This window comes from Drosophila yakuba, chromosome 3R, assembly GCF_016746365.2.
Source record: "Drosophila yakuba strain Tai18E2 chromosome 3R, Prin_Dyak_Tai18E2_2.1, whole genome shotgun sequence".
Taxonomy (NCBI): domain Eukaryota; kingdom Metazoa; phylum Arthropoda; class Insecta; order Diptera; family Drosophilidae; genus Drosophila; species Drosophila yakuba.
In genome coordinates this window covers 28,065,889-28,093,877 of record NC_052530.2, presented here as the reverse complement: position 1 = coordinate 28,093,877, position 27,989 = coordinate 28,065,889, and the positions used below count along the sequence as shown (strand labels likewise).

The window sequence follows — 27,989 nt, the reverse complement described above, 5'->3', positions numbered from 1 at the left end:
GTCTATATGGCAGCTACAATGTCTGCTCCAATGGCCCCCTTACTACCGATGCCCCTTAAATCACTAGCATTCCCTCAGAAACGAGCGCGTTTAATACAATTGCTATTTTGTAGCGCAAAAAGAAAATTGTAAAAGCTATAAAATTGATGGATAAAATGATGCAATGCCACTGGCTTTTCCAGCATCCTTACGCGATTTTTGCCGAGCACCGTATGGTTTTTTTTTTTTGCCAAAGGTAGTGGGTGAAATATATATAAATAAATATGGGTGGGCTGTTTAAAAGTCATAACCTGCTGACAGAAAGAAGAGCTACATCTTCATACGACTTATATATTTATATATTTAACTCGCAAGTTTACTTTGTAGTTGTGAAGAGCGGAAGGATATTTGTAAGTGCTTAAGGTGATTTAGCTACCATTTGTGGTATAATTCAACAATAAATTCTCAATCACTTATCTGCGATTATCGCCAAGCCATCAGTCGCATTTGTTAATCAACTCACCTGCAAGCAAACAAATGAAAATTTCAATTAGCAAATGGTTAATAAATGTCGCACTCATGTAAATAATTAAGTTGCATTCAAAGCTCCAAGCTTCAAGCTGCAAAGTCAAGTCCACAAAGGCCACACACTGAAAGTTTTGCGACACAAAAAGCCCCTGAAAATATCCGGAAAACAGAAGCAGACAACTATTGCGATGCTCTTGGGAGATTATCAGTACAAATGTACTGCACATTATCCCGAACATCGCACATAATCTCCGCACAAAAGGTTGTGATGCCCAAGGAACTCGAACAATGCGAGCTGAAGTTTGATAGCCTTAAAGTCCGCTTATCATTCGGGATTTAATTGAAATTTTCTGTTCTGACCCAAGCACATGGACATGACGTTTGAGGAAATGAAAACTCGCCGTGGGCGGGGGCGTGTGCGGGATGTGGGGGCGTGGCAAAAAGGGAGTGCACAGCAGCTGGAAGCTGTCACGAGCTGGAAAACACGAGCTTCTGTCACAGAGAAAGCAGGTGGAAAGTTTCCACTTTCCGCATGCGGAACCGCATGTGGTTCTACTATCAGGGCATCAAAATGTTTGGCTGAGCTGCACTTGACTAAAAACCCAGCCCCAAATTAGCAGAAACTCTCCATCTAAACCGCATTTGCACTGAGAAAAAAATGCTTAATATTGGAAATAATTTAATAGCCTAATAAATACTAAGCATTGAAGGCAGACGTAAAAACTGTTTTAAAAAGTATTGAATGAAGTATGAATGAATGATGTGAATAATTTACACATTTAATTATTGCTTGGTAGCTTTTCTCCCAGTGTAGCCACTTTGCACTGTTGCTTTCTCTCATAAATTCTAATGCGGGTGTGAGTGTGTCTGTGCTTTTGGGAATTTTTTGTTATACTTTCGGCGCTTGGTTTGTGTTTATGTTTTAGTGGGTGGTGCTGGTGGGTGGCAACCTTTGATGGGTGGATGCGGTGCGGTGCTGTGTGGTGCGGTGAGGTGAGGTGCCAAGGGGGCGTGGCTGTTGTGGGCTGTGGGCTTTTGGCTGCGGGCCTGGGCTGTTAATAATGCGTTGTCCCGGCTTTTTGTGTTGTCGCAGCTGCAAAACTCATGCTTTTGATATGGCAGATAAGCCCAGCATAAAATATTTTATTAGCCAGCGACTGCATTCGCCGAGTAGATGGGCGAAAACAAGAAGGCAAATACAGAGAAAAAAGTGCAAAAAAAAATACAAGAAAAGTTCCAGCTCGACATAATGACGTCGACGGTGGCAGCAGCGTACAAAAAAGTGCCACTCAACTCAAACAGTGGCATTTTTTGGCGTTTTTCTTTTCGGCAGCTTAGACATAAATTCCTTGTCGAAAAACGGGCGAATGGCGAATGGGTTCAGGGGTGTGGGAAATTTTCCATTTTCCATTTTCCACTCACCAGCCAAAAGGATAATGAGCGTGTGGTCGTAAGGGTATGCGGGGTTCGTTGGACTTGAGAGGTTGTTTTTTTTTTGGTTACCATTGCGAAAATGAAAATTAATGAATGCGAGCAAATGCTTTTGGCATTGTGCCAGGCAAGGGCAACATACCGAAGACACTAAATTAAATGTCATATGTCAACTTCGCCCGCTCTGTTTTCCAGCTTTTCTCTGCCGCTTTTCCAGCATGTGTGTGTGAGTGCGTTTCCCTTCAGTCGTTCTGTTGCCATTTGCCATTTGGCATTTGGCTTTTTGCTTATTCCCTATTTTGCTGCTCAGTCTTGTCTGCTCTGTTTGTCTTGGCCAAGTTCATTTAGCCATCTGCCAGCAGACGGCCGCCTCTAATGCCCGCTTGATGTATTTTAAATTAAATTTCAATTTCAGCCGCTTCGCTCTAGCGTAATTTAATCCAATCCGTCTGAGAGTTCAATTCGATTACGCCACCAAAAACTCCAACAAACCATCACTGTACAAAGCCGGGCTAAAAGCTTTATAAGTAGTTAGGAAAAAAAAAAATATTAATTTAATTTCCGGTTAACACTCACGTGTGCCAGGTGTCATCAACTCACCTTGCCACCAGTTTTTCATCTACCGCGCGGCGCGTTAAATTATTTAATGGCTCGTGTCAAAGGTAATAAATGTTCCAGTTCTCCTTTTTTTTATGTTCTACTTTTTGGTGCACAAGGGTTAAGGGTGTGTGGGTGGTTGGCAAAAAGGAAATAAAGGGCAAAAATCGCTCTTAATGCGCTTAATAGTTCGCGCATCATTAAGTTGGATTGCAGGGAAAAAGGCAACCGCATAAAAGAAATATTCCTATGGCTGTTTTTTCGCCGCATTTCGCTGCACTTAATTGCAAATCAATATGGCAAGGGCCGATTGCTAATTGCACACTCCGCTTCGGTCTGTATAAATTGCATTAAATTACCCCGGCATTTTTTTTTTCTTTTTTTTTTGCTCAATAACAACATTTCGACGACTGTCACCCAACGAGTAATTTTCAATTTCCATGCAAAGCAGGAATTCAACTCACACCAAATAGCTGAGAAACAGAGAAAAAACCCAATAGAACTCATGTGTAAGGGAAAGTACTGTAAATAATAAATGAGATCGGGACTAGAAGAAGTTTGCTGCTTAACCGCATGACTTTTGCTTTTATTGCGAGCGCTTTTTCCCTCGATTTTAGCCATTTCACACTTGGCCATAATGGCAGAGCAACAAATAATAAAAATGCGGCTTCTGAATGTTGTTAGCACGATGACTTTGAAGTGCTCATCTACTCGCTGGAAGCAATCAAATTTACGGCCAGAATGCGCAACTTGCGGAACTTGCCGAACTTTTAGCTGGCCTAAAGAGTTAAGCCCTGTGAAATTATAGCTGAAATATGGATTTAAACGCGCCTCCCATTCGGATGACAATACAATTCCTGGGGCAGTTTCCTTCTGATCCCATTTCCAGCCACGTGTATAACTTATTTATAAGGCTTTTACGCACAAATACACAAAAATGTGCACAGGCCGAGAGTTGCAAACGTTGATGGGTACTGGGTACTGGGTGCTGGAAATGCGGAAAAACCGGTGAGTGTGGGCTTTTCCGGGGCTTTTGTGTTACTTTAACCCGCTTTCAGCACAGAATTTGCAAATGGACTTGGCGAAAGCGAAACTTGTCCTTTGTGTGCGCTTTACACATGTTTTTCTTTCTTTTTTTGGGAGTACAAAGTGTATATACTTGTATATACATATGTATATGTATGTATATAGAGCACATATCCCTGGGACAGTAGTTAGATGTTGGGATGCCCGAGATAATTGCGTCTTTGTGTGTCCGAATTTACTCGTACATGCGTGCGTACTACGATAGTATTCATAAACATGTCCACAGACTCACACTGTATATATGCATATATAAATGTATATATTATATATACTATATAGATATCGCCCGACTGGCAAGTGTGGCAATGAAATGGCCCTGGCAGCCATTAAAAATGTAAAATAGGAAACAACACGAGCCGCAAAGAGCCAGCGAATACTAATATTCTTTTACGACACAGCATTGTGCAAATTTGTCCATCTATGACATAAGCATAAATTCCATTTGGCCAAAAACAAAAAAAAAACGGCGCTCAAGGGTTAAGCGAAAAAAGTTTCGCTTCGACATCTATTGTAAATTATATTTTCGCCATAAAGCAGCTTAAATAAATTCGTAATTATTTTAAATGTGCCCCGTGGTGCCACGCCCCCACCGCCCCCCAGCGAAAGTTTTGGCCAAAGTTTCCATCGCCGCTCATTAAGTAGCACAATTTCTGTTTTCTTCGCCAAGTTTTTCCTCGGCCAGCCAAGTGGGCGGTAAAGTGGGAGGCTTGGGGGCGTGGCAATGGGGCTGAAGTGGCGCCGCATCACACGCCAAGTAATTATGAATATTTTAACGAACTTTTGCCACAGGCAGCGGCAAATCAAAATATTTCATTCGACTGCACCAAAGTTAGAGCGAAAAATAATTTCATTCCGAAAATAGAAAACGCGGCCATAAAAAAAGGCGTAAAAAAGCACAAAGAATAATAATTAAAACTGCATCAGATACATTCTAGCAGCGCGATGCTTGCATCCAGATAAATCATTCGCTATTTAGCACATCTCGGGTAATTTAAATAATTAATTAAGCAAAGTTGGATAGTTTTTCGCTTGAAAGCCGAAAGTTTTCTCAACCCAAAGGCAGAGATTAAATAATAAAAAAGTAGAGAGAGCACAAAAAATGAACCCACGAATTATGAAATTACGAATTTCTAACTCTGCTGCAAGTTTTTCGCTCCTAACTTCAAAACTGTCGCCTCAAATCGAAACTTAAACTTGGCGAACTGAGCGAAAGGCTTTTTGGCCTGATTAACTTGCACATTGCGTATACGCAATCGATCCGAGTGCCAGATGCCAATCACAGTCTCACTGGCACTAAGCTGCCTTTTTGTTTGGCTGCATAAATTGATTTTGGCCTTAAAGCCAATTAAGTGGGTCACTCGATTCATCTCGACTTGGCCAAAGTTGCGGCTTTGTTGGCCAAAGTTTTGGCTTGCGCTTAAGCGCATATATACTTGCAACACACTTTGTGGCCCAAAAAAACGTTGCCGTACTCGCTGGGCTGTCTAATTATCATAAAAATAATAACGTCCCAGTGATCTTAATTGAATTTTACAACAATGCAGTGGCCGCTGCTCGCTGCAGCAACTGATAAAAACTCTGAGCCGAGATACAAACACCTGGGCTGGACTTCTTCTTTTTGACTGGCAGCGCATAATTATCAGTCGTGGAAAAGAAAGAGAGACTGTTTATTTTGCTTTGACATATTCGAGGGGAGATGGAGCCGCTTAATTTTATGCAGAATTTCAATGACTTGGGTAACTCTGCGCCGGACTTTGCGCCACTCAGCTTCTGAGCTGCTGAGCTGCATGGATTAGCATAAAATCAACGAGACACAGCCACGCCCACATTTTCCGGGCCAAAAGTCATTTCGGTTTTCAATTAAAAGCCAGGCAGCCAGCTGACTTGGCTCCACATACATACATCACTTGAGGGCCGCGTAATTCACCTGCATCATCAATCTAACACCCGAGTCCTGGAGCCACGGCATCCAGTCGCAGGATGCCCCAGGATGTGGCAGTAGTATACCCAGCTCAGTCGTAAAATGCGCGGCCAAAAGGAAAACAGGATGTGGGGCGCTTATAAATTTGCAAGAACATGGCAGCCCTGACTAACTTCGGACTCGTAATTCTTTGTGCCAGCTAGAACTGGCACACTGACCAGCACAGACTGGATTCAAAAATGGGTTTACGAGGGGAAGATAATCAGAATAAAACATAAAAGATATTGGCTTACCAAAAACAAGTTCGCTTAAATCATGTTTTCAGTGCTTAGAAACCAATATCTAAAGTAATAAAGCAATTATGAAATATTCAAAAGAGCTTCCTTTATTTTCGTGAGTGTTCGATTTGCAAGCGGATGTTGTGTTGGCCAGTGTAAATAATTGGCTCGCAGCAACTACTACAGCCAGTCATTCATCCATTCATTCATCCATTCATTTGCGCCATCATAGCGTGATTTGTTCGTGGGCAGGTGCGGTAGATTTATGCATGTGGTCCTTGGTCCTTCGTCCTGCGATGGAAAGGGAAGGGAAGGGAAGGGGGCCAACGGGCGGCAGGTAGTAAAACTAATTATGAAAGTTTACCTGGTCGGGTGAACGAACCGACATGTGGCACGTGCAGTGGCAATGTCATTACTCCAGGAGCCAGATAATAATCGTGGCATTAATTAATGGCACAACCAGAACCAGAAGGTATTCGCCTTTGTTTGTGTATTTCATTATTTTTTTGTTACATTAAAATTAGTGCGAAAGGGGGCTTCTGTGGCAGACGAACTGCGTTTGGGGTTTTGTGGCCATTAAATAGCGCCATAAATATGCCACCCCCGAATGGCAAATGGCAAATGGCGAATGGCAAATGGACGTTGTAGCCTTTGTGATTGCAGTGAAAATACGCATTTAAATTTCGCTTTCATGGAAATTAATTAGCTACGAAGCCGGAAAATATGCTGGAAATGCCGGTCTGATCTGTGGAGATACAATTGCCGTGCCGGGCTTCCGCCATTCCTCATTTCTCGTCCTCTCCTGGTTAGTTTATCTTACCCCAGTCCTGATCCTTTCGAAGGACATTTGATTCGTTATGATTATGTACTTCCTTGCTGCTGGTTTTTCCTCTGCTGCTAGTTGGTCCAACATCATAAATATCATGTCTGCTTTCGTTTTTGCTCACAGGCCAGCTTAGAAGATTTATGTGACCCGGCACTCGAAACCGAATCGGAGCGAAGCGGAAAGATTGAGGGGAAAACTTTATTTCCTTCAAGAGCCAAAGACTTTGGACTCGCATGTGACATAACTTTGATTGCGATTGGGTCCGGCACTTGGGGCGGTGGAAAGGGGGAAGGTTGGGAATGCGGGGCAGCTATTTGCAGATACTCGTATCTAATATGCAAACTGACAACTTAAGTACGCACATAAACGAAATCTAAGACATCAGGCATAGACAACGTTCAGCACACAAGCAAACTGCTCTCAAACTCTCAAACACCATCGAGATTACCCACATACCTTCCACTATCAAGGCCGCACCACCACAAAAACCACACCACCCACCACCCACCACCCCCTCGTTCACTCCACGCTGCTGCTGCTTCAAATGACAAGTTAATCATTTATTAACGTTGACATGTCATTGCTCAAGTATTTATTTACTGCCTGGCTGCGGCAGCTACACACACGCTTCGGGGCTCAGAGGTTTCCTGGGCCATTACCTTTCCCATCCGAAATCCATCCCCTGATTCCCTCTCACCTGGCTGCAGCAAGGACTCCCACAACTTTCATAGTACTGAGCATACAATCAGACATATTAAACAAAAATTTTGTATGATTCAGCATGGTTTTATCAAATATATTAATTTAACAAGAATTAATTTAACAAGAATTAATTTAACAAGAATAAATTTAATAAGAAGTAATTTAACAAGTATTAATTTAACAATTATTTATTCAAAAAGTATTCATTTAACAGGTATTAATTTAACAAGTATTAACAAGGACACCCATTAAAATGCTCGCCTTTTTATGCTGCTACTTTGTAAAATATTTGTTATAATTTTGTTGATAGTGGAAAGCCCTTTCAGATATTTCAGTTAACAAGAGAACACAGTTTTTCTCTATCTGCACCCATTGAGGATTCAACTCAAAAACAGATGCAATATAATAATGGCGGTGAGCAGCTGCAAAATTATTTATAATAAACATAATAAGCGGGCGACAGCTGTTGCCAATGGCTGTCACAGGATCTGAGGTCCTGGATTCTTCGGGTGTCGGTTTCCCGATGACAGCAAACAGCGACAGGCGAAATGCCTAATCCTTGAGACATTTTCGAGCTTAATTGCGTGTTTACCGCGCTCTTTTGCTTCAGGTGGGCTCTTCGAGGATTTAGTTTTTGTTTGGACCCCAAATAACACACACACACACACACATACATACGCACATTTGGGCAAAACTGGGGATAATATGTTGCCCCATAAAGTATGCTACAAATTTTATACTTTCTAGCATATTTGCCGCGCATAGCACAAATTTCTGACGGTTTCGTGCCCAGTGAAAATGTGAAATATTTTATGGTTTACCCCGAAAGGAAATATATATAAAAAAAAAGGGAGCTGCGATGATGAAGCCAAGCTGGAGAAAGGATAGAAAATACCAATCAGCGTGACTGTTGGCTGAACTCGTGCTTATCGCCGAGTTTTTGATTTGCCTTCAACTTTCCTTCCTTTCACTCAGTTCACATCCTCAACCCCCCAACCCTTCAGCACCAGCAGCCCAGACTTTCCATTGCCCCAAGATGAACTGAGTTTTCTTTTGAGGCAGGCTCATCCTTTCCGCGTGTCCCAGCATCGTTTTCCTTCTTTCAGTTTTCTTCTTTTTTTTATTTTTTGGAGGCCCGTTTTTCAGTTAGGCGCCTGCCGCGGCTCAATTATATAAATTTTTATGGGGCCCCAAAAGGAGAAATTTATGCGAACGTTCGTTTCTGTTGTTTACACAACAAAAACGTGGCCCCAGCCCCTTTGGCCCCACTTCCCCTGCTGTTTATGCCCCTTTTCTGGCTAACAAGTGTGGCGTGAATATGTCCTGAATCGCTAACTGGGTCTGTGAAATAAGCCTTTTGCTTGAGTTACAACCCACAGAAACTCGTATCTCTCTGCCTCTCTGTGATTAATAGTTTTTTCATCGACATTCTGGGGTCCTGAAACGCAGAGAGAATAAAGGGGAATTATACAGAACAGAAGCAACGCTTCAGTGAACACTCAAAAGTATAAATAAATTCGATCAAGTTGCTGGAATAAAAATATATGCCCTGCAATAATTATCGTGGCTGTGTGAAAAAGTTTGTGTGGCAAAAACTTTTGGCTCCTCTTGCCCTCAAAAAATTCCCCCCTTTCAGTTAGTTTTATTGGCTTTGCCTGTCGTTTCTCACACTGCCCTTGACTGATATTATGCCAGGGGGATTACTTTGATGGCAGCACATGAATTACAGCCACAGTCGGCCACATAAAACTATACCCATATCGATCGGAAGGTGCTGCCACTGCCACTGCCACTGCCACTACTACTGATGCCAATTCTACTGCAGTGAGTACATCAGGTTGGCTGACTAGGCTGGCGAAAAGTTTTATTACCACGGCTGTGCGAATGCCTCGAATGTCGAGGAGGATACTTTCGGGTTTTATGCTCCGAGCGGAGTCAATGAATTGATTGATGTACGCCTGGTTGCGAAGCGAACCCGAAGCGGCATCAAAAGGCAACAACTGAGTGGCAGAGCGGCATAGAATCCGCATAAAAGGGCCAAAAGGCGGCGTGGCATGAGGTATCAGTTTCGGTTGCCATTTTGGCCATTTTCAGCGGGGTTTTGGGGCAAGAACCCAAGCAGCTCACACATGCACATAAATTACGGGTTTACGCTGACATTTTACTATTTGCCGTCGCTGGCTTTTCATTTTTGGAGGCGAACGCACTAAAAAACCAAAGCTAATAGCCATGAGCAACTTGGCTCTTGCCGAATGGCCATGTTCGTTCACACACACAACTGCAGCTGGCATAAACTACAGGACTTTATGTTCTATTTGTGGGTTTTACTGTTTGCCCAAACTCTTGTCCCGGTCGAAACTTCAAACAAGCTAAAAATTAATTTAATACGCCATTTCCATGGGGCAGCGAAACTCGCGCCGCTGGATGCGGAAAAATGATTGTAAACGGCAAAAGTCATTGGGGCAAGCAAATGAAAATGTAAACTTAAGTGGCAAACACACGCATTTTTTCCAAACCATTTTATGTATATATAGTGTGTACGAAACGCAGGAGAAAGCGGCAAAAAGCTGGGAAAAAACGTAGGAAAAGCTGGTTAAAGCAAACGAAAGCCGAACAAGCGGCTGGCAAACAAGCTCGAGCGAAAAAAAACAAAATGCCAAGCACAAGAGTCTCGACTCCACTGGTAACTCACTCCATAGTTTATTTAACAGTCGCTGTACGAGCACTCGACACACATTCGGCGCTAGTTTCGGCCACCATTAATTGGATGTGCCAGTTACAATGCCATCGCAACCAGCTTTCCCTTCCAACCTGCAACTTTCAACCCTCCAGCTTCCACCAGCTTTCACCTTTCAAGCCATCCTTCCAAAACAGCTCGTTCGAGCGGCGCTTCAATTAAATTCAAATTAAGGCAAGAAGTAAGCCCAAAACAGATGGGCAGCTGGTGGCAACAAAAAAGAAATGTACATCGAAAAATGTATATCTAGTTATGAATATATTAAAAGGCACACACATAAAACTAGATCTATTACTTGTACTATACACGAAAAAATGAAATTCCATTTAGCACACTTTGCAACAGATTGCCATACAGATTTTACCAACATATTTTACCAACAGATTTTTTCCACAGTGCAGCAAATTTTGCCGCACAAACGACTTAAATGATGCCCCAATGACGTCGCATAAATATTTCGTTATATCCAGTCGGCGAAAAAAGCGGCGAGCAATCGAATTGTGGCAGCAAATCGATGGCACTTGCGCCGCTCAACGTGGCGTATGCGTAATGCAGAGTCGTTTTGCTATTATGTCCGTCGCGTTATTTATGGCCTGATATCTCCATGCGGCTATCGCTCGGACTCTTGCGTCTCGAGACGTAGCGGCGTTGATCAGCGGTTCAATTAAGTGGAAAATAACCATAAATCATGGGCGCATCATATCTCTGCAATTGAGTTTCAACTTGCATTGATTTCATGCCCCCAGGTGAAGTCGGCTATCTGATGGCTTCTTTCCTGTGCGGTTCAGCTGTTAAGTCGTTTGAGTTGGTTGAGTCGGATCTGAATCTCAATCTGAATCCGAATTCGACTGAATCAGAGGCGTTAGCTTGTCGCCCAAACACACACTCACTCACTCACTCACACAATCACACATATGCACACGGACACGCAAAAGAACGCGGCATTATTCGATTCTTATTGTAATCGCATGAATATATTTCTCGCATTATAATGCTCAGCTGAGCTTCAGTGGCTTTTTCCTGCGCAGTCGTTGACTTTTTGCATTTTTAATGTGTGCGAATCCCTTTCCCTTCCGTTTTTTCCCAATTTTCCCGATTTTCCCAGCGCTGCGTATCGGCGCATGTGTGTGAGTGCGTTCAATAATTTCCGCCACGGCATTTTGAGTTGGGTACGCTGCCAAATAGAGTGTAACGTGAATGTTTGGTATATGTTTGTGTGTGTGTGTGTGTGTGTGTGGCGCCATCAACTTGAAAAAGTGTCAGCAGCCAAAGCCTTAAATCTCTGCCTGCCACTTTGTGTGTGTGTGTGTGTGTGTGTATTTGTATGGCACACACCTCTTCCGCCTTTCCGTTGCCAGAAAATCGCATTTGTATCACTGCATTTGGCATTTTCCGTTTTCCATTTCAGCTCCCCTCGCTGCCCGGCAATTTCTGCCGCCTAACAAACCGGAAGGAAGTAAGTTTTTAAACGCAGCCAGCCAGGCCGAGATTCAGAGATTCTGAGATTCCAACTCTCGCCCGTGGGGCACGATACTGTGAGGCTGACTGCGGTTTTCCACCTTATCCAGGCACGGCTTTTTTCCCAGTTCCCAGTTTTCCTCCAGCTTTTCCACCAGCTTTTCCACCTCGCTCGCTTACAACCCGCTTACACTCCGGCATTTCAGCATTTCGGCATTTCGGCATTTCAGCATTCAAGACAGTTTATTACGTTGCACGCGCGAATTGCACTGCTTCCAGCCAACGAACCGAATTCATCCAGTCCAAAAGCGAAATTGGCCATTGAGACCAAAGGGCAAAGGCTCCAATTTAAAGGCCTGTCCCATTCTTTGGATACTGCGCTCTTAAAATGTACCTTTTTGGCCAGAACCCCCCCAGTCGATAGCAGTCAACTGCAAGGCACTGGCAGTTGGGCTTTAACCATTTTTGATAAAGTTTTTTGGTAAGGTCCTTGTAGCAGTGGGCTGCCATACAATTTGACAGCTTCCCAAACTTGTTGGTCTTCAGCGGGAAAACTTTTGCCACTGCCACGTTGGAAAAAGCCAACCCCGTAAACGAGCTCCACTCATTACATGCAAGATGGGCCGTGGCCAACCCTTTCGGTAGCAATTTGCTACCCCCTTAAGTCATTTAAATTAAATACACTTTAAACTACAGGCGGGCTTAAGCGGCGGCATCGCGGTGGCCAGCAGTTGGGGAGTCCAGGAGTTCAGGAGGAGTTCAGGGGTTCTCCAACGCAAAAGTATCCGTGTCGAAATCATTTCGAGAACCCGCATGAATGCGAATTGCTGTGACTGGTGCGAAAGATATATATTTTATATAAACGGAGACCGAGGAAATTAAAGTGGTTTTCTTTTTCGGATTTTGGGGGTTGGCTTTTCTACGTCGTTGGGTGTATCTGTGTGTGTGTATCTGTGTGTGTGTGCGAGTATGTGTGTGTGTGTGAGCATCTGAGTACGATATTTCGGAAATTACTTTGCCCTGCTGGTGGTGGTTGCTGTGGTAACGCTGACACCACTCCGGACTCCGGACTTTGAAGTTCGCCGGGGTTGGGAGTTCCTTCTACCTGAGCTGGGAGCATGAACTTCCGCTCGCCGACATTTGGCAAATTGACATTTTTATTTTTGCCACACAATACTTTTTCACTTGTTTCGTGCATTTCCAGGGCTTTCAACCAACCGCCCACCTGCCCGGAATATTCGTCTAAATGAAAACTCGCAGCCACCTTTTGTCCGGCAGTGGCAAACAAAAAAAAAAACAGAAAGAAAATCCGTTGGAAATTTGAAAAGGGGTTCGTTTCATTTTTATTCCCGAATCTTTTTTTTTTCTGCTGCTGCTGCTGCTCTTGGCCTTTGTCTTTCGTGCGTGTCTCGATTACTCCTTTTGGTCCTTTGGCTCCTTCTGCTTCCCCCCTTGCTCCCCTCTGCACCCCTTGCTCCCCTTGCTACCTCTGCTGCTTGTGCCCATTCATTTCAGTTCCACTTTTTTGCCTGTGTGCGAGTGAATGGCTTTCATGCTGGCGCCATTTCATGCTGCTGCCTAAAAAGTGTTGAATGAAAGCGTCTTGAGCCTATTATGCCATAGCCTATATTTAGACGAGTGTTCTCGTTGCCGTGTTATCGTGCAATTTTCATACCGCCCCCCCCACCCCCGCGACTTTCTTTCTCTCTGGAGAAAGCATTTCCTGAGATTGGGCTTAAAGGGTTGAGAAAAAAAAAAACACAAGACACTAATTCCGGAATTTTGCCTGCAACAGCAGAGTAGAAAGTGGCAAATCAGTAAAGTGGCAATCGCTTCAAGAGGAAAAGAGTGCTAAAATATTTGGAAAATAGTTGACACTCAAAATAGTTGATACAAATACACACACGTTTAAGTTTATTAAAGTGAAATTTTTGATAAAATAACTTAATTTAATGCTTGCTCAAGGCCAAGACTTCATGTCAATCATTTTTATGGTCACCAAAATGACAAAACTCATCTATTTACATTTTCATGGCTGAGCTTATGAATCGAATGGGCTTGAAAGCATCCACTAAACTTCCACTTCTGTGCCAATTTGATTATGGTTTATGCATAGACATACGCTGCTCGTATGGGTAAATACGAGTATGTATCTGTTTGTATAAGACAGTTGTCCAATATGGCGCACATACATAACGCCGAACTTGTAATAGATATGCACATAAAACTTTTGGGAACACGAAAATGTTCTCCTCCTTCCAGCCATAGCTCCTCTTTTATGCAGAACGAGTCGCTTGGAGTACTTGTCTTTTTCATTTTTTTTTTTTTTTTGGGTGGCTGCATACATTTGCGTATAATTTTACAATGTCATTCAAATTCAAGCAACATCAATAAAATCTTGGATCGCTTCTTGAATATATTTATATATGTAGTATATGCTGGTGCCCTATTTATTTTCGCCTCTTAAAACGATGAGAAAAAAGGGAGAATTGCATGCGAAAAACAAACAGAGCAGCGTGCATATGGGAAATGGCGCAACATTTTATAGCGCCAACTTATAAAAAAATATAATGGCAGGATGCGCGAGGCAAGGACCAACTTATAGTTGATATGCCACCGAGCGACCCTATAGCAACTTCGACTTCTTAGATTAACTGCCAAGCACACACACACACACGCAGTTAAGAAAAAAGCGAAGCAGATGAAGATAGAGAAAGGAGGAGTGAAGGAGAGAGGGAGAGAGGAGAAAAGGACATCGACGGAAGTCTGGTTGTCCTTGTCATCATTTGGTGCTGGCAAAAAAGGAAATTTTTGGCAAAATGCGAAAAACAAGTAAACGGAATTTGACAAACAATTTCAATAAATTTCTGCAAATAACTGACAGAGCCAGCGAAAGAGAGAGAGAGCGAAATAAAGAGAGAGAGAGAGGGCAGACAAAATGGCTGACGACGAGGAGTTCAAAACGAAATTAAGAAGAGGAAGTCAGGCGAGCGGAAGGGATAACAAGTCGAATGTTGCGTTGACAATATTAGTTGATGTTCCGCACAAACACAAACAGAGCGAGCACACGCACACACACAAACACACACACACACACACACACACACATAGTGCATGTTATTCCAGGAAAAGGATCTGCGGAGCGGGACTGAAGCGGCGGCCATGTCATATCGTAGTTCATTGGTTTGCCTGTCAGCTGTCAGCACGTAAGCCGCTCGTTCTAGCGACTTTGCCTCTCTGTCTCTGTCTCTGTACCCCTCTCTTTCCCTCTCTGCTTACGATTTTGTTGACCAGGACCCATCGCTCTATCTGCCGAGTCCTTTGGCAGATTCGTTAGCCCCTGGTCCTGGTCCGTGGACTAAGGCCCATCTGCTTGGCCGCTGCTCCTTGGAATGTCATGACATGTCAACATTTAACACTTTGTCCTTTTGCTAGCCGAGGTCCTTTCCTCCTCGCAAACTTTTCCTGTTCCTCTGCAGCATTTTTTCGTGATTTTTTCCCCTTTTCCCTTTTTTCCCTTTTTATTTTCTTTTTTTTTTTGGTTGCGACAAAAATTTGTCACACGAGCAAAATGTTATCGAAGGCATATTACATGCTGTGCTTCTGGCTTATGAATTACGAGTTGCGAGTTGCGAGTACATTGCATAACTGTGGGGGAAAATAGGTAGCAGGAAGGAGGATGACTGAAACGTAGATTGGATTTTGGCTGGCTGTAATTCGAATGCTGACGGCCAAGTGAAGTGAAGTGAACGTGAAAATATTTAACCCAAATTCATGGCTTTTTATCGACATAGCATAGAAGTCATCCTGTGATATTTCCATTTATGTTATGAAGCGGCTTGCTTTGTGAGCTGAGCTGTGAGTTTGTCGATGCCCCCGGGGCCAGAAAGCCAGAATGCCAGAAAGCCACCCATTGGAGCAATTTGTCGACTCTCTACTGACGCACCGACTGCAATCAGAGATCAAACTAGCCAAAGGCAAGATGACACTCCACTTGATTGCCAATAATAATCGCTGCTTCCTTGGCTCCTGGCCCAAACGTGCCTCCAGTTAGTCGCAATCACAGAGGAAGACACTTGAGCTGCTGGAGATGCACCCACAGAAAAAAATAAATCGAAAAATTGGCCACTTTTTCACATACTTCCTTATATTCATGTCTCGTAACTAACCCCGTTTGATGTCCATTTGTTGTCTATGCCAAACTGCGATTCCGTTCAGCAGCAACTATGTTTATAAAAAAGTATTTAAGCTATGTTGCTGCTCATTTCAATCATAAGCATGGCTAAGCACATTGTATGAGTTATATAGTAGCTATTCATGCAGTACATTTTGCACAGTGTGCGTGATAAGGAGTTTCAAGTTCGTCCTGGCAACTAGCAAAACACAAAACTTTAAGTGCGCTCATAAAATGTTGTACATTTTATTACGATGCCTAAGCAGACACACACACACAATGGCATACAGCTACGTAATTATGATACAAGTCGAGCTGAAATCATATAAAAATTTATAACTCAAATGCTGATGGTGGCGACAACAACAACATTGGTTGGCATTATGCATGGTTTATTCTTCGCTAAGCCGCAACAACGGCGACGAGATGCGATGAGAGGAGGGTTTTGTTGTTTAGGGTTCGAGTTTGGCATCTATTTTTATGCGACAACGTTACATTTTTTATGAGCGCCTAATAGTATGCAGTGTGTGTATTACGTATACGCCCCGTTTTGTAGTGTCAAGGTGTTCGACCCACCACCCCTTATTCAAGCCAGTGGCATTCGGTTTGGCTCAGGGACCCATAGACGGTGCTAAAATTAAACCAGACGTGGCCTGCGTTTCGCAGCATCACAGCAGCACAGCAACACGTGCACTTTGGGCCATTGTTGTCATCGCCGTTGATGAGCGCGAAAATCTCAATTTTCCCTGCAGTACAATTTGTCAGGGGCTTTTGCTTTTGCTTTCGTTTTCGCTTTCGTTTAATCCTGCCTTGTTTCTCTAGTTTTTTTCACGGCTTTTTTTTTTTTTGCTTGTCGCTGCAGTCGCTGGCGAAATTTGCCTACAATGACAATGTTGCTGACAGCCAGCGGCTTCGATGCGCGCCTGTGGTTTGTCTCTCTGCTGTTATCCTTTTATGCATTTTAATTTCCACAAGCACACACACACACACACACACACACATGTATCCTAGCAGTAGGCTGGCACACGTGCGTGGCAGCACCCGTGGGTGTTTTTTCCCAGAGTGTTTGTGTGTGTGTGCGGCGATCATAAAAGCATCGCATTAGAAATTATACGACTGTCGCTGGCAGAGCCACGCAGATACGGCAACACGGACACAGATACAGATACAAATGCTGATACAAGTACACACACAGATACGCAGATACACAAATACAGACAGAGTGTGCTGGGGAATTCATTAGCACGTCTCTCGCTGAAAGTTTGCCCACGTCACGCTGTCGCAACTTTAAAGTGCCTGTTTCCCATTCCAATTCCCCAGTCCATTGCCATTCGCATCCCCAAGTCCCCCTCCTCCTCACCCCCCCTATTTTTTTTTTTTAGCCCTCCTGCGTGTGCTTATCATAAATTCATATGTGCGAAGCTCCACTGTGTGTGTGTGTGTTTGTGTTTTATTAACATTTTGGGTGCATTAACCTGACAGCTAATGGGCAGGCGTAGGCCCGAGTCGCAGGCACAGATTTTCACATTCACATTTTCACATTTTCCATTGGCCTCCGGATACGAAGGCTCCGGCTCCGACTGGCAGGATTGACACGAGATCACGTAATGGTCGTGGGAAATTCTCGGAAGTAACTTGTAAAGATGGGATAATTGAGTTTCGCGTCGCAGGCTATCTTCGCAGCTCCTTGAGGGGCCAACTTCCCCAACAAATTATTGACAATTATGAAAACGTTTTCATGGCAACTGTGTTATCTTCAAATGTAAGGTGTGCTTTAAGATAAATGTTTTCTATGCTTGATGGTAAGGTAGAGAGCAACCTATGACTAGCAAAAAATTATGATAAAAAACTCTGGCTAGTCGCTATCATATTTTCATATCCTTTGCGTTCTTTCAGCTATCACTTTTTATATTTTCTATATTTTTAGGGATATGCATAATTGTTTTCACTGCACTTACCGTTGCTGCACAGCGCGTTGCATTGCCTACCGATGACAGGCCGTCGTAGCGTCGCCGACGACCGGAATGCTGATGTTGCAGGTCGCAGTGTTGCTGCTGCTGCTGCTGCGTTGTTGCTGCTGCTGCTGCTGCGCCGCCGTCGTCGTCGCCAGTGTTGTTGCTGCTGCCCGGCTCCTCGATTAGTTGCTGGGTGGCGAGCAATGGGCAGCTGCCGGCCACGCCCACAGCGCCCAACAGCCCGCTTCTGCTGCTGCTGCAGTTGCTGATGTTGCAGTTGCAGTTGCTGCCGCTGCTGCTGCTGCTGCTGTTGCTGTTGCTGCTGTTGTTGTTGCTGCTGCTGCTGCTGCTGCGCCGTCGTCGTCTGCGATGGCGATGATGCGGGTGGTGTTGTCGCTGGCGTTGATTGTGACGACGACAGCGTTGCTGTTGCGCCGCGGCGTCTATTGTAATGGCAGCTATGGTGCTGCTTTACAGCAGCACACCACCTGTCCACGGAGGTTGTCCTGCTCCTAGTTGCTTCTCTTGCCCGATGTTGCTCCTGCCGCTCAGTGTTGCTGCTGCTGCTGCTGCTGTTGCTGCTGTTGCTGTTGCCACATGCCTTGAGCTGTTGCGTCAGTTGCTCGCTAACGATGACAATTCCATGAACATGCTCTCTGTGTCTTCCTTCCTGTCCCTGATGTTTCTCTGTTGGGTTTTGCTTAAATTCCTGATTACGTTTTTTTGTTGCTGGCAGCACTTTGTTGTGGTTGTTTCTTCGTTTTTGATGGTGATGTTTCGAAGCAATTCCAGTTAGCAGTCTTCAATGTTGTTGTCGCTGCAAAAATTGGCCAAAGAAACAGGACGAAAACTTAATGGAATGTGTCAATTGGAAACTGAAAGAAGCTTGACAGACTCCTTTTCTTGAGACTCTTTAAAATACCTATCACTTAAGTCATTTAATACAATCAACTTGTAAACAAAAAATAGACTTAAGTGTACTTAAGTCAACAAATACAATCAATTTCTAAACTAAAAAATAGTACTTCAAGTTGGAAGTGTGACTGTTGGCATGCTTGCAGAATTGTAATAATAATCATGGCCAAAAATTAATGAATATAATATCATCAATTAGCCTAACAAAGATGCTGTGCAGCCAAATGGAATTAACCAAAAACAGTTGCCAAGTTGTCGAGGACTAGAGAACTTGTATCTTGGCCATTTGGCACACTTCCTATCGCGAGTTGGCTGGTAAAAGGGAGTCTGGTCTGGTGCGATTATGGCCATATCTGGCGGCATCAGCATGAATATGTTATAAACGATGCGAAATCGGAATGGTAACAATTTATATTGGAAAAGCGTTCCGATGCGGAAACGAATTTTGTGTAAATTATAGATTTTTTCTCGGCTGCCCGGTTGCCTGGCAATTTATCGCATTTGAGTTTTGGCTGGCAATGATAATTTATATATATATCTGTATAGTATGTACCGACTGTTATATGTGCCAACATGCTGTGTGTATCTGATTCTTTCTGGTCTGGTTTGGTCTGATTCGGTCTGGTTTGGTTTGGTTTGGGCTTTTGAGGGGCCACGCCCAGTTGACAAATTGCCAGGGGAAAATTAAATATTTTTTTTTGTTGTTTTGTGCAGTTGTTAAATTGCAATAACGCTGAACGGGCGCAATTTCGTAAGAAAATTCGTTTGCACAAAGTTTGGCAATAGCGATTTAAGGCAAACTTGAATGGCAGCAGCTTTTAAAGTCGGCAATGGGGCAAAGTTCGTGTGGCGTCCAATTTATTATTGCTTTCCATTCAGTAATTGAGGACTGCAATTAAAAGTCACAAAATGCACAACGGAGCAGAAAATGTTGGGCCATTTAAACGAACAAAATGTGCAGTGGGTACATTTGAAATGCTAAAAGGAGTCCAAATGTGGAATGCAAATGACAAAGCCAGGATAAAGTGCAAAAAGGAAAATGGCAAAATGGAAAAATGGCAAAAATGGTAAAAATGTGGGCAGTAAAAAAATGAGGAGAGCGGGAAACTGGGAGTTGTGAGTTGGAAGTGAAAATGGAAATGGAATGAAAAGCTTGCAACTCTTAATGAGTGCGCTGACATAAAAATAATTATGAATTAAAGCCCAAGTTGTTTTGGTTATTTTGTGTGTGTGCTGCTGTTGGGTTTTAGAATGCCTTTCAGTTTGCTCATAATTCAAATGCATGTTAAACAAATAGAAACGGGGCTGCCAGGAAAAAAGGACGAGCGGCCAGGACGAGACACAGTTGTCAACGAACTCGGCTGGGATCTGTGCCGGGTCCAGTTGGTTTCATTGTCTCCAGAAATGCGACGTCATCGTCAGACGTTGCTGTCGTTGCTGCCGATGTTGCTGCTGCTGTTGTTGCTGCTGTTGCTGCTGTTGTTGCTGCTGCTGCTGCTGTTGTTGCTGCTGTTGCTGCTGTCGTCGGCTGGCGCCCGTTGTCTGTCTGCATTTTCATTTGTGGCGCATAAAGAGACGGAGCCGAGGAGGCACAAGAGCTGCCAGCAAATGTCCATCAGCCAGCAGCACACCACCAACAGCACCAACAGCACCACTACCACCAACAGCGACATCGATGCATCCGTATCTTCGGGCATCTGTGAGCATCTCTTGTGTGTGTGCGTGGAGCATGGAGCATGGAGCATGGAGCATGGAGCATGGAGCATGGAGCATGGAGCACAAAGGAGCAGCGAACTGGGAACAGGCAGCCGGCAATGCGGGCAGTTGGCTTGAAAATAAAAATGCCATGCTGGAGATGGGAGAAGGGAGATGGAGTAGTATTCTTTTGTAGGCACTGCGGGTCGGCTAAGTGCAACGCCGGCCACAATGATTCGGAAGCAGATTTCTGGCGGAAAGATAGCGAAGCGCATAATGCACTCGGGAGTTGGCGCTTAAAGCCCAGATTGAATGCGGCGGCACGTTCTGGCCAAGTGCGGTGCCACGCCGGGCAATCCCGACTAATGAGCTGGCTTAAATATTTAGTTAGACGGCGGCAACTGGAAATTGAATGCTATAAATTCTGGTTCACAGCGACAAAGCAATTCCAATTGCTGACTGCAAAACCAAATCGAATATCGCTGCCTGACGTTTTTAAAATATATATCTTGCATTTAAATATTTGAGTATAAACTGTAGCTGATTCCTTTGCATATTGATTTCTGTACTTATTCGCCAAAGTTTTCGCCAAGCACTTCGTTTACTTTATAAATTGTTTGCTCAAATTGCCGTTTCCACTGTGCAACGCTGAAATAACAATTGTGACGGCAACTTTTGTCCGCGCAACTTGCAACTTGCTTAATTTTGTTTGCGCTGCACAAACTACTTAAGCGTGCAGCAGGACGAAAGGACGAGCGGGTCATCGACTGAGACAATTGTGCCACGTTCCCGCCCAGATAATACATCAATTTCAAATTATTTGCAGAGCTTCTCTTCCTTTGCCGGACTCAATGGACACGGGTGGCTTTGCTCGCTGGCTGACTGGCGGGCGTGACACTTGCCGGCCAATATAAATAAACACTCGATATTCAATTTAGCAACGATTCATCAGCATATTGCCATGGTGTGGGTCGTTTTTGGTGGTGGTGGAGCTTGGGAGCTTGGGAACTTGAGAACTTGAGATGGCAACAAAAGGCGCTCAGACGGAGACCAAAAATCAACTTCAAAAAAGGCAAATATTTGCGCAACAACAAGACGATGGCGCTGCCTGGATAGTATATGTATATAAATGTACACACACAAACGTATATATATGTATGTATATATATGTATGCAGAAAAAAGTAACATTTGTGTGTCAGGACAAAGACAATGGCACACAAAAACGAGGCAGAACAGGCAACTAAGCAAGTGGGAATTTGCGTTAAAAACAATAACAACGAAAACAAAAAGCAAAAACGAAAATGAAAATAAAAGAAAAGAAAAGCTGGGAAAGCAGGGAAAGCAAGCCGAAGGAGACTGTCTGTCTGTCTGGCTGTCTGACTGACTGGTTGGCTGGCTGGTTGGATGACTGGTTGGCTGGCTGGTTGGATGGCTGGCGTACGGGGCGTATGGGTAACGTGCTACCTTGCAGGTAGCAGGTGCCTGCAAGTGGAGGGGGAAGGAATGTGGCGTGGGAGGTGAGGAGGGGGAGCCAACTGAAGGAGGCGACTGGCGAAACTGGGATAACAGGTCGGAGCGTATTCATTAGAGCAAACGAGAAAAACGTTTGAGGTAATAATAAAACGAGAAAATCAACACAAAGGCAGCCCAGACATGTGAGCCTAGCGAAGTCAACATTTGTTTACACGAGTCACTGAATTGTGATTAAATTAACAGGCATGCCATTAATAGGCAGCGATGTGACGTTTTAAAATGTATCTCAGTATTTGCAATCTATCAGATGGAACATATGGATTGCTCAATGAAACATTTTAACACTGAACTTTTTTAGGTAAATGTGTATATAAAAGAACTTATAAAATGTTTATGTAAGGACGCACATTATTTATTGACATTTGTGTGGCACAGTTTTCTATCACAATGGTAATTCCTGTAAATATATATATATCCCAGTTCCTTTCTCAGTTCAATATCAGAACATGGGTCTGGCATAAACACGGGGCTTGCCTTCGCCTCAATACTCAAGTACAGTGAGCTCCTCGCACACTGACACACATTTCCGATGCCCCTGTTCGCCCGTCCGTCCGTCTGTTTGCCTGTCTGTCCGTCTGTCTGCCTTTTTGTGTGTCTGCCTGGCTGGGGCGTTGAACGCTGCCGCAGTTTGGAGCAACAGTTAAGCAGGAATCGTGTAGCACACATATTTTGGAAGGCGTCGTGTTGCAGGGCATGTGGCTGTGACTTACATTACAGGGCTGCTGCTGTCATCAATTTTTGAGCAGGAAAAACTGTCTGAACGGACGACCGATTCAACCGACCAGACCGCGCCGAAACGGAACGGAACTTCTCTGGACCAAAGGACCAACGGACCAACCGACCGACTTGGCCAAACGGATTGAGAGACGCGCGGCGGAACCGGAAACGAAACTCAATTTTCAGATGCGACACTCGGCGCCGTTTAGATTAGTTTGCTGCTGGAATGCGATTGGCGGACACCGCCTTACACTGCAATTGCTGGCGGTCCGCTTTGGCTGAACACTGGCACACACACGGGGCGACGCGGCGAGAGGCTGATGCGGATGTGGATGCGGATACGGAGGCGGATGCGTATGCGGATGCGAGTGCGGATGCGGGACCGGGCTCGGACTCGCTGCTCTGCAGCAGCCGCAGATGGGAGCCGTTGGCTAGCGGGCTCATTTGCCTGCGATTCGTGGCAGCATTTTGTTGCGATTGCGATTGTTTTTGGTTTTGTTTTTTTTATTGGGGTTTACTACAAAATATTCGTTGGACTGGCTCTGATTTTGTGTCAGTGTAGCAGGTATTCTACGTTTATCTGTTGTTTTAGTTTTGGTTTTTTTTTGGTTTTTTTATATGGATTTTTTTTTTTTTTGTATTTTTCTTTTTCTTTTTTTTAGGGCTCTGCTTTTGCTTTTCTTTGTTTGGTGAGACGCGGCGCTTGTCACTCGCTCGATGCGTACGATTTCTTCAACCCGCGGGCTCTGAGGCAACTACTGATGGCCGCCGCTGCACGGCAGACTTTTTCGCAGCTGGGGCTGCCGCCGCTGGTCCTTTGGTGTGGATGCTGCTCGGGATGTGGCCGTGTGGCACATGCCAGCGCTCTCGCCGCCGCTCTGCGCATGCTGTGCCACAAAGCGACAAAATCGAAGAGCGGCCAGCCACCCTTTTTGCTCTGAATCTCTGAGATACAGGACCTTGCTCGCTCTCTTCGAGTGGCAGGTCCTTTCGCATGCTGGCAAGCTAGCAATGGGCTCTGCTTCTCAAGCAGTTTCAGCCTTCATGTTTGGTAATTTCTTGGACAAGCCTGAAAGTAGGCAATACTTTTTAGTATAGCGCTGATAAGTAGGCAATAGATTTTGCTAGCAAAGGATGTGTTTGTATTTTCATCGTGGCTTGAATTAACTTCCACAAACTGGTGTTTGTGTTATTTTATTCAATTAATTTTGTAATTTTTGTTCCATTAGCAAAATAAAAATAATGAACTCTCTTAGCTGTGCACTCTCTCTTATCTGCAACTCCAAAAGGGCGTTTTACTTTCAGCCACATGGCAAAAGTCTACAAATCGAGAGCATCCTTCGCCCAACACTCACTCTTCCGCTTGAAAGTGTCTCTTTTCTTGTGTTTTTTTTTTTTTTGCTTGTCTCTCATGGGTTTTTTTTGGCCACCACCTCTCAGCTTCCCACGAAATTGTTAGCGAGAAACTCCAGGGGACTTGTGTCGCCGCGAGTTCGGCGGACACAAAGCAGCCTGGCTAATAATTTACATACAGGGCGTGGATTTTTCTCCGGCCGAAAAACTCTCCAGCGGCGATGAATGCGTGTGCTCCTTAATCAGAGCAATCGCTGCCACCCACCGCCCGTCCTTGCCACACCCCCGCCGCCCATACCGCCCATGCCGCAATCACCACCCACCACCGCCCCGGGTGTCCAGTGGCATTTGTTTGTTTATTTCGAAACATTGTTGTCCTTATTTCGGCATGCCTTTTGTTAGCCCTCTGCATTTTCAGGGAAGAGAGCCTGGGCAAAAGAGAGCGAGTTTCATTATGCGTGTGAATGAATTTTATTTGGCAACAATGTTTGTGCATGCGTGTGTGTGTGTGCCCGTGTGTGTGTGTGTGCGTGCTTGTACATATGGGTGCAAATGGATTTGATGTAAATTGCAATTTTATGCGTATTTTCATTTCGTTTGCGCTTCTCGTCCTCCGACTTTTCCCTCTGTTTTCCCTCTGTTTTCCATCTTCCTGTTTCTGTTTTTCTGCTCCCGTTACTGCTCCTGTGTCCTGCCGCCGTGTCCTGCTGTGCGTGTAATTGATAATGGTCTCGATTGTGGTTTCTCCGCCCAGCACGCCCACATTTCGCCAACAACCTTTTTCTCTTTATCTTCGCTGTTTTTGTTTCTCCCTTCTGTGTTTGGCTTTCATTTGTCTGTGTGTTGCGGGGGAATTTTTGACAAAATGTGTGCCCTGCCACTTTGTGGGACATGCGATTGGTTTCTGTTCCCGTTTCTGCCTCAGTTGCAATGCATTCCAGTCGCATGTTGCCCGGCCAAATTGGCCAGCTACCCTATTTATTTGCACTCAAACACGTGGCAATATTTACAATTGAAACTCGTCCTATGCCAACTGCATTTCTGTTGCTCAAAATGCGAGCGACATCTGAATAGCTGGAAGTTTCGGCATTTTATTTTGAGAGTGTATTGATTAGCATGTTGCAACTTTTTGACTATGACCAATGTTTTTGAAATATTTTGGTGCTCAGTGAACTCGTGAAAATCTTTTTTTACTGGCAAAACGCTGACTTTGATGTTTTCGTCATAATTTGTATAAAAAATGTCTTAGAGACATAATAAAAACAGTTTCTTAAAGCTTTTAGCCAAGACTAAATATTTCTGTTATGTTTGGGTAAAAGACAGAAAAACATTTTTCTTTTTAATTTTCGCATTTTTTGTAAATTTACCATCATCAAATTTTACAAAAAATGGCCAACACATAAAATTCCAAAATATGAACTCCAGCCGATCAGGGATTTAATTGCAAGTTCAACGAGATATGCCATTCCAAATTTGGACCAATATTTCCAAAGTTTTGTCCAAAAATCTGATTATTTTTCATAAAATTCGTTATTTTCAGTTGGTATATTCAGCATAACTGGGCTAAAAATGGTTGCATAAACATAATAAAAACAGTTTCTTACAGGTTTTTATCAACACAACATATTTCTATAACTTTTTTTTGCAAAAAAAAAAAATTTTTTAATTTTTGCATTTTTTCATCAAATTTTGCAAAAAATGGCAAAAAAAAATTGCCAAATTTGAACTCAAATCAATTGAGGATTTAATTAGAAGTTATTCGAGATATGCCATTCGATATTTGGACCAATATTTCCAAAGTTTTGGTCAAAAACCAAATTATTTTTGGATAAAAACTGAGAAAAACGACTTTTGAGGAGAATTTAATTTTATATACATAGATAGTAATTGCAACTGTTGCGCAGTTTTTCTATAGAAATAAAATTTTGTTTAATATTTGCCTTTTTGTATTTAAAGGTTTTGCACACGCACATTTTGCTCAGACAGTGCGTGACATGCCTGCAGTTCCACAATCCATTCACAACTGCTGCTGACTGTATCCGTTTTGCTTTTGGCCAACTAAAAAGGGTTTGCCAATGTCTGATTTTGATTATTTGGTTGAGCAAAGGTCATGAATCGTGCTGAGAAATCCAAATGAAATGAGTTCAAATGAAGAATAATGTAATTCAGCAGCAAAGAAGCGGCAAAGTGTTCGATTTATATGTGTTGCTTCTCAATTAAGTTGTTAATTTCAACGTGCAGCTATTAGGTCCCAAACAGGCCACCAACTACGGTTAGAATATCGTCACATCCCTCAGCACTTCCGGTGGCTACAGCATTTCGCAATTTGGCCAACACCCAAAGGTATACATCGTGTCGCACTGGCCAGGACAAATGGCAAATGGTCAATGGCAGCCGAACGGCCAAATGCCAGACATCATGGCCAATGGATGGCCGCTCATTTGGCGCTTAAAAATTATGGCCACATGTGGGCAGTAGCGCCAAAAACCAAAGCGCAGACAGCCACGCCCGCGTCGCCTTGGCCATCGTGTTAACTGAATTTTGTTACTTCTGCAAGTTTATTGTGCCCACTGCTGTCGCAAGGATCCCCCCTTTATTGCAACCCCATTAAATTGCGTGCATGTGTGTGTGTATGTGTGTGTGGGTGGGTGGCACAGGATGCTGGGTGGTGGCTTAAGTTTAGTGGGTAATTGGTAGGCAGGCTGCATCGTGTGCAGAACACCTTGACTTGGGCTTTGATGTAAATAAGTAAATGGCTTGGCCAGGGGGGCGTATGGGTAATGTTAATGGGATACAAGTGGTGTGCGCCAGTGAGTGGAAGTGAGAGATGGAGCAAAGCGCTCCAGACTGGCTCTGAATCTGAGCCTGTCTGGCATTGTTCCATGGCATTGTTCTTGCCGGGCTTACGGGAGCAGCCCGCCTTTCAGGTGGCTTGCACAGAGGTTTTAATGCTTTGTCACCAAAGGCAGTTTAGTCAGGTGGCTGCTGCAAAATGGGTCAGAAAACAGGCGTCAAGTCTTTTTAGAAAAATAAAATTAAGATTAAGGACTTTAATCTTATTAAATGTTAAGTACATTCAATAATTCACTATAAAATGATAAAGTTTCTGGCAGAGCTTTGCAACTTATCCGCTTTCAATCGATTCATGGGCAGCTATTTAACTGCTCTCAATTCTTGAACAATTCCTTATCGGTTTTGCAGCTTTTGTGTGCCTGCCGAGCAATTATTTATATCCCGAATCAGATGTAGTTCTAGATCATGACATCACTAAGCCAGCACCTGCATCTAGTTACCTTCGCTGGGCGTCCGAAAAACTGAATGGTTTTGGCTGCCTGCCTTCGCGTCCTTTGTTTGCCACCGTGTGGGTGTGTCGCTGTATGTGTGTGTACTTTTGTGGTTGTGTGTGTGTGTGTTTGTGTGTGTGTGTATGTGTATTATTGTTTTGGCTCTGTGTGTGAAGTGCGCTGCTTGAAATGCTGCACATGCCTGGAAAACCGCATGCCAGGGCTTAGAGGACCGCCGCAAATATTTCGGGGCTGCTTGGCCATAGAAGCCCCTTTCCCCTTTCCCCATTTCCATTTTCCACTGTTTTTCCTCCAGCTCAAATTTATGGTAGCATGAGCAGACCCACCTGTCCCGCCTTTCAGAGGCCAGCAGCACAATAAAATATTTTTTGCATTAGGCAAAAATTTGTTGAAAATATTTGTAGGTTTTTTTTTTGTATCCCCACCAGCTTGACCAAAGAAGGGCAAAAACAAAGTGGAGCCTTTTTGGGGGGCTGGCCAACGATGGGGCTCGGCAATTAGGGGTGCTTAAGGGTTAAAGTTGGGTTGCAGAGAGAGAGAGGGAAAGAGGGGACGGGAAGTTGCACATTAAGCGCTTCATTAAATATTTAAGTTTGACCTGCTGGCGCACGTACCACGCGGCGTATGCGTTATAAGAATGTTGTGAGTAGTAGTGGGTAGTGTTTTCGCTGGCGTTGCCTCTGTTGTTTCTCCACAAAAGAAGTGGATTTTTGTAGCTGGTGCAGCAGAAATAATGTTAAGTGCGGCCGCGAGCATGAAACTGACATGGTTTTCAGCGTTTTCGCATTTCCCTACCC

General features: G+C 43.9%; 1 protein-coding gene across 1 annotated transcript in view; it reads right to left on the bottom strand.

Moving 5' to 3' along the window:
- The window catches only part of LOC6538713 (acetylcholine receptor subunit alpha-like 1), a 60,988-nt gene extending 37,680 nt beyond the window's left edge, over positions 1-23,308 (bottom strand). The window contains exons 1-2 of the mRNA XM_002099192.4: positions 22,528-23,308; positions 17,676-18,489 (exon numbers count right to left, since the gene is read on the bottom strand). The gene's annotated coding sequence lies outside the window, so the exon portion shown is untranslated. The remainder of the gene's footprint in view (positions 1-17,675; positions 18,490-22,527) is intronic.
- Between the last annotated feature and the right edge of the window lie 4,681 nt (positions 23,309-27,989).